Source organism: Ascaphus truei, chromosome 11 (genome assembly GCF_040206685.1).
Source record: "Ascaphus truei isolate aAscTru1 chromosome 11, aAscTru1.hap1, whole genome shotgun sequence".
NCBI classification, from domain to species: domain Eukaryota; kingdom Metazoa; phylum Chordata; class Amphibia; order Anura; family Ascaphidae; genus Ascaphus; species Ascaphus truei.
Window position 1 is genome coordinate 43,387,335 of NC_134493.1, and position 10,099 is coordinate 43,397,433.

The 10,099-nt window shown below is 48.7% G+C and overlaps 1 long non-coding RNA gene across 4 annotated transcripts in view; it reads left to right on the top strand.

The window, feature by feature from the left end:
• The window catches only part of LOC142463330 (uncharacterized), a 16,699-nt gene extending 12,586 nt beyond the window's left edge, over positions 1-4,113 (top strand). For 2 of the 4 annotated variants that reach the window (XR_012787412.1, XR_012787411.1), the window contains 2 exons: positions 1-233; positions 1,000-3,011. The exon at positions 1-233 is cut by the window's left edge and continues 652 nt beyond it. This is a non-coding gene — a long non-coding RNA (uncharacterized LOC142463330). Of the gene's footprint in view, positions 234-999; positions 3,012-3,584 lie in introns of those variants that run through there. The other 2 variants (XR_012787413.1, XR_012787414.1) reach the window with 2 other exon arrangements.
• Positions 4,114-10,099: the final 5,986 nt, after the last annotated feature.

The window sequence follows — 10,099 nt, forward strand, 5'->3', positions numbered from 1 at the left end:
ACAGCAGTGATGTGGTACAGGAGAAACAAAGAGCCTTGCTCATCTTCTGTTACCAATATTGCCTGGGAGTCCTGAACCAGCGGTGCCCGATCTTGCGGGAATTGCCAGTGACTTGAATGGCAGTTACCGGCAGATCGGGAGAGATGTCTTGCATTGCAGGGACAGGACTCCCAGCCACTGTGCTGTACTTATTCTTATAGTGAGGAAGGAAGTAAGTCCACTGGTCAGGAAATGTAAGTATAGTATATCATTGTATATTAAAATAATGTGACTTATTGTTATACCCATTAATAGACATATTTATCTTTAATTTTATGTTACATCTTTCATGTTACTTAAGCAAAAACAATATTCTTAGTTCTCCAAGAGCATGATAGAAACGCTTTCATATTTCCATATCAGGATTTACCTGTGTGGACCGACTTGGTAAACAGATTATATATCTTCTGCGATATTTTGCAGTTGAACGTAATACCCGGGGGCACAGTCATATAAAGGAGATGTGAATTCCATGTGAACTTGGGTAGAATAATCTGTTTACCTGTATGGGAAAGCAGAACCTTCTGTGTTTACTATGTTCCTGCGGAAACTAATACAGATGAGAGAATGACATTGGTCAGTAAATTTACCACTGCTTGTGGCTTTGTGAAAAAGATTTTCCAAAAACATTGGAACATTTTACAGACCGATGAGGTCTTGAATAAGACTTGTAAGGAGTTTCCTAGGTTTGCCTATAAACGGGGTGAAAATCTAAAGGACATCTTTATTAGGGCTGACAATAAAAACTATTACGCAACACTGCATTTTTTAAGCACTCCAAAAGCTGGATGTTTTAAGTGTTATCGTTGTAGTGTATGCAATAGTTTGAACACAGGAGATCAATTCCACCACCCCAGAAGTGGGGAAGTGGGAAAGTGTTTAAAATAAGGGACCGCATAACCTGTACCACCACATATATTGTTTACATGATCAAATGTCCCTGTGGCCTATGTTATATAGGTAAGACCAACAGGATGCTGAAAACGAGGTTTATAGAACACAAAAGCAAAGTAAGTCACTGCTGAAGAGACTGCTTTAATAAAACATTGCACTGATTTTTATCGCACAGTATCCTCGCTTAAATGAATGGGTATTGAGCATGTGCAAAAAGCAAAACCAGGGAATGATAAAGATGTTTTATTACTACAAAGAGAATCCTATTGGATTTACTCTTTAGACACGGTGTACCCAAATGGGTTAAATGACATCCGATCTCTAGGTTGCTTTATTGAGGAAAGATGACCATAAGCCCTTTAATTTATAGCTCCTTAGGTTGCTGCCAATGTCTGCTCATATTTGGATTCATTCTTTGAAGGTCAGTCACTATCTGGGACATTGTAATAAATGGTTGATACATTTATATATGGAAAGAAAAGGATCCGGCGCCACAACCTGTGACAAACTTCAGGGCACTTCCGGGTTGTAGAAAAAACTTTATTGGGACCTCACGAACACACGGCTACACCACAATCTCCCCCTCAACGCGTTTCACGCTAGGATCAGCGCTTCGTCTTGGAATGACCCGGAAGTGCCCTGAAGTTTGTCACAGGTTGTGGCGCCGGATCCTTTCCTTTCCATGCTGTATACTCAGAAGGCTGCACGCCTAGAACCGGAGCTCAGAGGAGAGCAGGACCGAGGTCTGTGAGCTTACATAGGTAAGGTTTCCCTTCCCAGCTCTGACCTATCTCCTGGTCCGTTTATACTTCCCTGCTCCATTCTATGTGACTCACATTGACACCACAGCGTGCTGGTACTAACTGCCAGAGCGCAGGACAGACTTTCTATTTGATACATTTATATAACTTATATGCGCGGTGAGAGAATACTTCCTTTTTAATTTAATTCCATGTTTTTAATATATATTTCACTTTTCACATATATATTTCACTTGACATAGTTTTGCTAAATGTTTAGGATAAGGACTGTTAATATAACGGTGCTGATTCAGCCTTATTCTCTTACGCCTTATGTGACTGGATGAAGAAACAGATCAAACAGTAGAAAAGATGCAAATCCCGCCCGTCTCGAACCAAGGACAACGATGACGTCAGACGCTGTCCATAGATACCATGGTTACCAGAACACCGCACAAGAGAAACGTGATGACGTCAGTGGAGGCGTGTTATGTAGGAGGCGTGTTATGGAGGAGGCGGAGGATCACACTGATCGAATGCCCCCAGGTGGGACCAGATGTGACGTTGGACTGCGTGATGACGACAGCCGACCGGAACGGCATGGTGGATGACGCGCGACGTGGGGAGGAGCATGATGTGCACCATATGAACATAGGGACGAGGATGAACGGACAACTTCCATTGGATGCCAATGAGAGGAACAGATGATCATGGCAGTATGTGGGATGACGTCGGACGATGAGGGAGCAACATGTGATGTTATGGGATGCGAAACACAGTTGAATCGGCACACTTGGAAACATTCTTGGACAAATTAACAGAGGGCGTGATGGGAAGGTAGGGGTTATATAAAGGATTACACTAGACTTGGACATTATGCCACTAGATCTCACTTGAAAAAGACCTGCGGGTCAAAACATTGTGTTTGGGCTTCAAATAAATTAGATTAATTCAAATCCATTAGTGCCGTGTGTTGCCTTTTTTCATACTTGACCATGTTTATTCATTTATCCAGATTGCCAACGCGCACTGTATTATGATCACATGTCTCAAATAATTCCGATTCTGCTAAACAAACAGGACAGGATAAACTCATCAAAATGTTTGTTTCAAATGAACTTGTTCCAGACTACACTGGTCCTTTGTACAGAATCTGTTATCAAATGCAAATAGCTTTTCCTCTACCCTTTTAATCAACGAGAAAATATGAAATAAGATGTTTAATAAAAAAAAATGCCCTTTTCATCACATAACATACACATATTTGGCCTCCATTATTGCTAATGTAATGCCTCAAGGATTATGTGTTAAGGGCAATTGGAATGAAACAGTGGTGGAACTACTATCGGTTCAGCTGTACGGGAGCCCATCCTCCCAACCGGAACAGTGTCCATGCACTCAGCCTCCCCATGCCCCTCTCTACTTGTGGAGCGGGGTCCGTACATGCCCTGCTGAAAGGTGCTCGTCCCTCGCGGTCCTAACACAGAAGTTAGGCCCCACTAGAAGTCCGCCTTATATGTTAGGGCAGAGGATTAGTAGCCAGGGGCTATATGGCTACATAGATTATAGTCCTCTGGTGTTTGGCGTATTGCCGCCCCGGTTATGACTATTAGAAGTAGGAGAAAGTAGGAGGTGGGAGTTAAAACGATGACACTTGTTTACTGTAGGTTGCTGCTTAAAATAATCCAACCAGAACTGTCCTAATAGTGCTTCAAATATTAGCAACACCAGCTGCTTTGCATATGTATGTCTGATAGAACTGTCTGATTGCATTAAGATAACCCTTCTGGACTCATATACCTGTATATGTAGAGACAAACAAGAAGCAGCACGGCAATGGGGTAACAGCATTATTTGTTATAAAATGTTCATCTGTTAAAGAGACCATAATTTTCTTTATTTAATTCACAGAGAAACAGACGAAAATGAGAAGAAAGAAATACGTTACAGAAGCGTGGACGTTCTATGAGCTTACATCATTAAACATACGTTTTTATCAGGCATGTGCCGTGTCTTGAAGCTACAGTGTATATACAAAGAATTATTACAACCAGCACGGAGACTGAGAAGGAGCAGATCCTGGAAAGCTACAATACAACCACAAAGTCCTTCCATTGATCACTTGTACTGTGTATTTGAATATAAATGTCCATATTCCTTGGTTATGCCGACTTAGCTGAAACATTTGGTGCAATATTAGCCATGTGTAGGATTTTTAGTTGTGTGTCTCTCCCCAATATAGAGATTGTGTACATTTATGTGTGTGTGTAAGGGCTTTCGTTTGCAGTTCTGTCTGTAATTCCTGGTATGCCATTCTTCCATTTGGTTAAAGAGCTTTTAAACAGTTTTCATCATCCAATGTTGAGGTTATTAGTTTATACATTTTAATCCCACATGTATTATTTTCCAGATAAAAATAAACACATTCCATTGCAGATCATTTAGACTTCTTATCTACTATATATTTCTGAAAGCGTCCTATGTGGCTATGTCTGTATGTGTCTCCCTGTGTCCCTCCCTGTGTCCCTAGCGGCAATCCCATTGGACCTTGGGCCAGGCCAATGAGATTGCTCCCTTGGGCCGGCCGCCCCCACACACCTCTCATTGTCCTGAGGCAGAGTGACGGGCCAAAGGGGAGAGACACACACACACACCCCTCTGTCCCCCCCCCCCATCATGTGCACCGCCCTGCACCGGCTCCCGGACGGAGGGGAAGCGCGGCCCTCCTGCCCCTGCCGCCAACTGCAGGTTCCTCCCCCCTCGCTCTCAACCGGCTCCCGGAAACACGGAGGGTAAGCGCGGCACGGCCCTCCTACCCCAGCCGCCAACGCTCCCTTACCTCCCCGGCGCTACCTTAACTCCCCGGCGCTCCCTTAACTCCCCGGCGCTACCTTAACTCCCCGGTGCTACCTTAACTCCCCGCCGCTCCCTTAACTCCTCGGCGCTACCTTAACTCCCCGCCGCTCCCTTAACTCCCCGCCGCTCCCATAACTCCCTGGCGCTACCTTAACTCCCTGGCGCTCCCTTAACTCCCCGGCGCTACCTTAACTCCCCGGCGCTCCCTTAACTCCCCGGCGCTTCCTTAACTCCCCGGCGCTACCTTAACTCCCCGGCACTCCCTTAACTCACCGGCGCTCCCTTAACTCCCTGGCGCTCCCTTAACTCCCCGGCGCTACCTTAACTCCCCGCCGCTCCCTTAACTCCCCGGCGCTACCTTAACTCCCCGGCGCTACCTTAACTCCCCGGCGCTACCTTAACTCCCCGGCGCTACCTTAACTCCCCGCCCGCTGGGGGGGCCAAGCAGCCTCCTCGGATCTCTGTGTGTGTGTGTGGACATTTTACTCCTGCCAACAATTTGTGCCTCACTTTCATGCCCTATACCTGCCCTTCCCCACCCCCCCTACCCCTGCCCTTCACCCCCCCTACCCCTGCCCTTCATTCCCCCCTACCCGTGCCCTTCACCCCCCCTACCCTTGCCCTTCACCCCTCTGCCCTTCACCCCCCTACCCTTGCCCTTCACCCCCTCTACCCCTGCCCTTCACCCCCCCCTGCCCTTCACCCCCACCTACCCTTTACCCCCCTACTCCTGCCCTTCACCCCCCCTGCCCTTCACCCCCCCTGCCCTTCACCCCCCTACCCCTGCCCTTCACCCCCCCTCCCTTTCACCCCCCCTGCCCTTCACCCCCCCTTGCCCCTGCCCTTCACCCCCCCTACCCCTGCCCTTCACCCCCCCTACCCCTGCCTTTCACCCCCCCTACCCTGCCCTTCTCCCTCCCTACCCCTGCCCTTCACCCCCCTACCCCTGCCCTTCACCCCACCCCTACCCCTGCCCTTCACCCCCCACCCCTACCCTTCACCCCCCCTACCCCTGCCCTTCACCCCCCCCTACCCCTGCCCTTCACCCCCCCTACCCCTGCCCTTCACCCCCCTGCCCTTCACCCCCCTCCCCTTCACCCCCCCCACGCCTGCCCTTCACCCCCCCCCGCGTCTGCCCTTTGACTGACGCACGCACACAAACCCTGACATGCGCATGCAGAAACACCCTGATTGATGCACGCACACCCTGACTAACGCACGCACACACCCTGACTGACGCACGCACACAAACCCTGACTGGCGCACGCACACACACACACTGACTGACTGACGCACGCACACACTGACTGACGCACGCACACACACACACACACACACACTGACTGACACATGCACACACTGACTGGCACACGCACACAACCCCTGACAGCCGCACGCACACAACCCTTGACAGCCACATGCACACACACCCTGACTGACACACACCCTGACTGACACACACCCTGACTGACACACACACTGACTGACACACACTGACTGACACACACACTGACTGACACACACACTGACTGACACACACACTGACTGAAGCGCGCACACCCCCCCCCCCACACACACACAGTGACTGACGCATGCACACACACACACTGACTGACTGACGCACGCACACACTGACTGACGCGCACACAAACACTGACTGCCGCACGCACACACTGACTGAGGCGCACACGCACGCACACACTGACTGAGGCACACACACACACGCACACACTGACTGTAAATAAAATTGCCGCCGGCAGGATGCCGGAGTGGCAGCTTCTTCTCCGCCGCCGCCGGTTCCCAGCCGGGATCAGGTGGATGGCCGCTGCTCTCCACCGCTGTTGCCGATGCAGCCCGGCCAGGTTCTCCAGGACTCATCCCGTGAAGGGTTGTCGCCCTGGCTGGGCGGGAGCCATCAGAGGATGCCGCTAACTGGGTCATCTTGTCCGCAGCTCGTGAGCGCTGGCCCTGAGGGGCTTCTTCGCCCGACCGCGCACGGTCCGGGCACCGGGCATTTTTGTGGCCCGTTTGTTGGCGGTGCCGCAGCGCCTGCCGGAGCTTCTCCGCCACCGGTGGACTAACCCCAGCAAGGGGCAACGAAGTCCAGAGCGGAGTTGCTTGAGCGCTGGGCTCTGGGAGGGGGTAAGCGGGTCGGCGCAGCACCAACGCCGTGAACTGGGTCCACTTCGCCGGGAACCACGTCTTGCCCAACGCACACACCAGTGCTAGCTCTTTCAGGGAAAATGGACGGGCCACCGCAACGGCCGTTACCTCTCCTGGTGCATGACTTCCGTGGTCTCCGAGACCACCCGCTCCCTCCACAAGTCTGCCGTCCCGGGGCTGGGTCCATTCCCTGCTCTCCGGGCGGTTTGATGGTTACAGCGGCTGCAGCTGGGGATCTTTGCTCAGCCTGCCGGGTTTCATGCTCACCGATCGCTGCCTCTCTCTCAGCCTTGCCGGCTGCTGGTCCCTGCGCCGACTTGATGAACTCCTCCGGTCTCGGTGCCCGGCTCCAGTCACACGGATGGCCGGCACTTTGGTTCTCGAGGCAATGCTTCTCACAAGTAGGGGAACAGTGAGGAGGTGCCATATCTTGTGTTATATGTTGTACACTGTGTGTTCAATATCTTTAGTCCCAGGAACTCGCAATTACCATCAAGTTCCCACTATATTACAGTATCCCTCAGTACACTGTAATACAGGTCCAGTTCAATTCCGCCGCTGCCACCAGTTTTATTATAAGCCTGTGACGGTAGCTTTGAGACAGGCTATAATAATACACACCAAATATAACTGGGTTGAACATGAACGAGACTTAGATATGATAAAATATAATTTATTCCTTGAAAAAGGTGAACACACGGGTATACAAATATCAGACAAAATATGGACACTTACTTAAAGGTTAGGACAAGAAAAGCCATCAGGATACAGGATGGGCCATTTCTTCCATAATTCAGTTTCAGATGTTGACATCACAGCAATACATGAAGATCATGCATGAAGACATTTGAGTAAGGGGTGACTCTGACTTATATACCATTTCAACCCTTCTCTTACACTCAAGGCGCCGAGCTGTCTAGCAAAAATCTCTTTGAAGGAGATTTTGGTTTCCCTGTAAGTGTGAAGACCGACACTTAAAAACCACTCAGCCCTTTTGTTCTTGCCCTTAGCATAAACAATCAGGACAGTTAGCCCTTGATCACCGGGCTATGCTAATTCTTGCAGGATGCTCTTCCTGCCCTATTTAACATAGCAGATGGAGACTTCATTTTTCAGAGCAGACCCAAAACCTCATATACATTTTAAGACCTACACATATTAAAATACCCAGTTCTAGTAGGTCCAGCAGGTCCAAACTTTCCAGACCTTAATGCCGGAAGTGGTACACTATAGGGTCCAAATTTCAGCCCGCTACGACCTTCGGAACCGGAGTTATACAAATATCACATAAACCGTTTCATATTTTATTATAAAAATCTCCGCTAAAAAGAAATCTCAGCGTTTCACTAAATCCCCATTGAAAACAACGGGCTCCGCCGCCATGGGTTTCAATGGAGCAACTCCGCCGTTGTCGTCAATGGAGTTTCCCGCCATAGACTTTCAATGGAGGAACCGCCGCCATTGAAGTCTATGAGAAAATCCACAAATCTTTACCTTCGTCCATACTCCATCTGGTTGGTCTGAGGGGGCTGGGAAGGAGCATGCATTAAAGCCGGAACCTTGGCTATATGCCACCCAAATCCCATCCCTCTAGTCCTTTCAGAACCAGAGATATGGACTTACACATTTCAACATTTTACACTTAGTCGTTTTTTCGCCATGCGGCTTTTCCCCATTGGAATCAATGGCCGGCGCCACCATTGACAATGCATGGCGCCCGCCGCCATTAGATTCAATGGTGCGACCCTCCTTCTCACTCGACCCTTTACGGGGGTCCCTCATTCCCGGACCCGGTGTGGATCATGTGTGGGGGTTCCTAGGGGTTAGGGACAAAAAGGGTCAAAAAGGGACAAAAAGAACTTTACAATGGGAAACCGCCGCTCCTCCTCTCGGACGCCACCTGCTGGTCGTCGCTGGAAAACAGGTCCAAAACCGCTACTTCTGCCATTAGAAAGCATGGAGGCTCAATGGCGACCTATGGACGGCTGCAAAATGGAGCCTGAAAAGGCGGGAAAATTACACAAAGGGCTATAATCACTATTTTAACATTAACCCCTTCCTTCCCGCATCAACCCTAGTGTATGTGTGAGTGCAAACACCAGGATAACACAATACATTTACACAGGGGAATAAACATTTGGATATTGAAGCAAGGCAAAACACATTACTGGACCTCAGTCCAGTTAACCCCTTGCTTCCCTGATGAGAGTAGAGGGTGGCCAAATGGGGTGTAACCCCTTTAATCCCGGGCCAAATCCTCTCTATCATGACAGACTTCTCTATCGTTTTTCAGTTTCAAGATAAATATGAGTCTGGTTTCTCTCTCTCTCATTATTCAGACCTCAGGGCCTATACTTATGCTACTCTGATAAAAAAAACCAGATTAGATTAGATGGAAATGGCATTGCATTTAGTGCATACGCGTCCCTTAGTACCGTCCGTAGCACTCACTGAACTGGAAGAGGGATAGCATGCACGTGAAGAACATTCATTGTGCTCTTGTGTACATTCTGTCTCCTAATTGCATATGAAGGGCAGTGCTAATAATTCAGTCACTTTTAAAGGAGCAATCCAAGCTGGTTTTTCTTTCATTTTTTCTAATACAGGTTTGAAGCATAGGGCCTCCAGAGCTGAACCCCAATTAAATTCAGCTCCGGGAACCCCCTGCTTCCAGAAATACTTACCTCCAAAAGGAGTGCTGGTATCTCTGCAGTTTAAAGCACCCAGTCACATGGGGCAATAGGAAGCCGCACTGGGTGACATCACAGCTTCCTATTGGCCCACAGGAGCTTTCAAAAGCAGTCATAGCGTGACTACCGGCACCCCCAATGGAGGTAAGTACCTCCAGAAGCAGGGGGTCTCCAGAGCTGGAAATGAATGGTGTTCAGCTCCAGAGACCCCCGGCTTCAATACTGTTTTAAAAAAAAAAGATTAAAAAAAATTAATATCGCTTGGATTAACTCTTTAATGGTCACAGAATTATTCTGGATAGTGTCAGGGGTGTGAAATATATCACTGGGCTCTAACAGAATTTTAAATTACAAGTTCAAGTCTTAAATGCACATCGGGGAGAGGTGGAGCATACAATGTGCAAGTTATTTAGAAGGTCCCATTTGCAACCTTATAAACATTTTTTTAAGTACACTAACAAGTTAGTGTGGGTAAGAGTAAAGTCATGATAAAGGAACACAAGGTGATGCTCTATGAGTGCTCATGTGCATTTCATTACCCAGAATCCCTGGCTGCAGTAAAAGCACGGTATGCTGTCTGATTATGGGGCGAGGACCTGCCTCAGACATGTGAATGTCCTCACGTGTTCTTTATTATTACAATATTTAAATTAAAAAAAAAAAACACACCTTCCCACTCTGGGAACCTGCTTAGCCAACACCTCTCTCTCTCTTTCT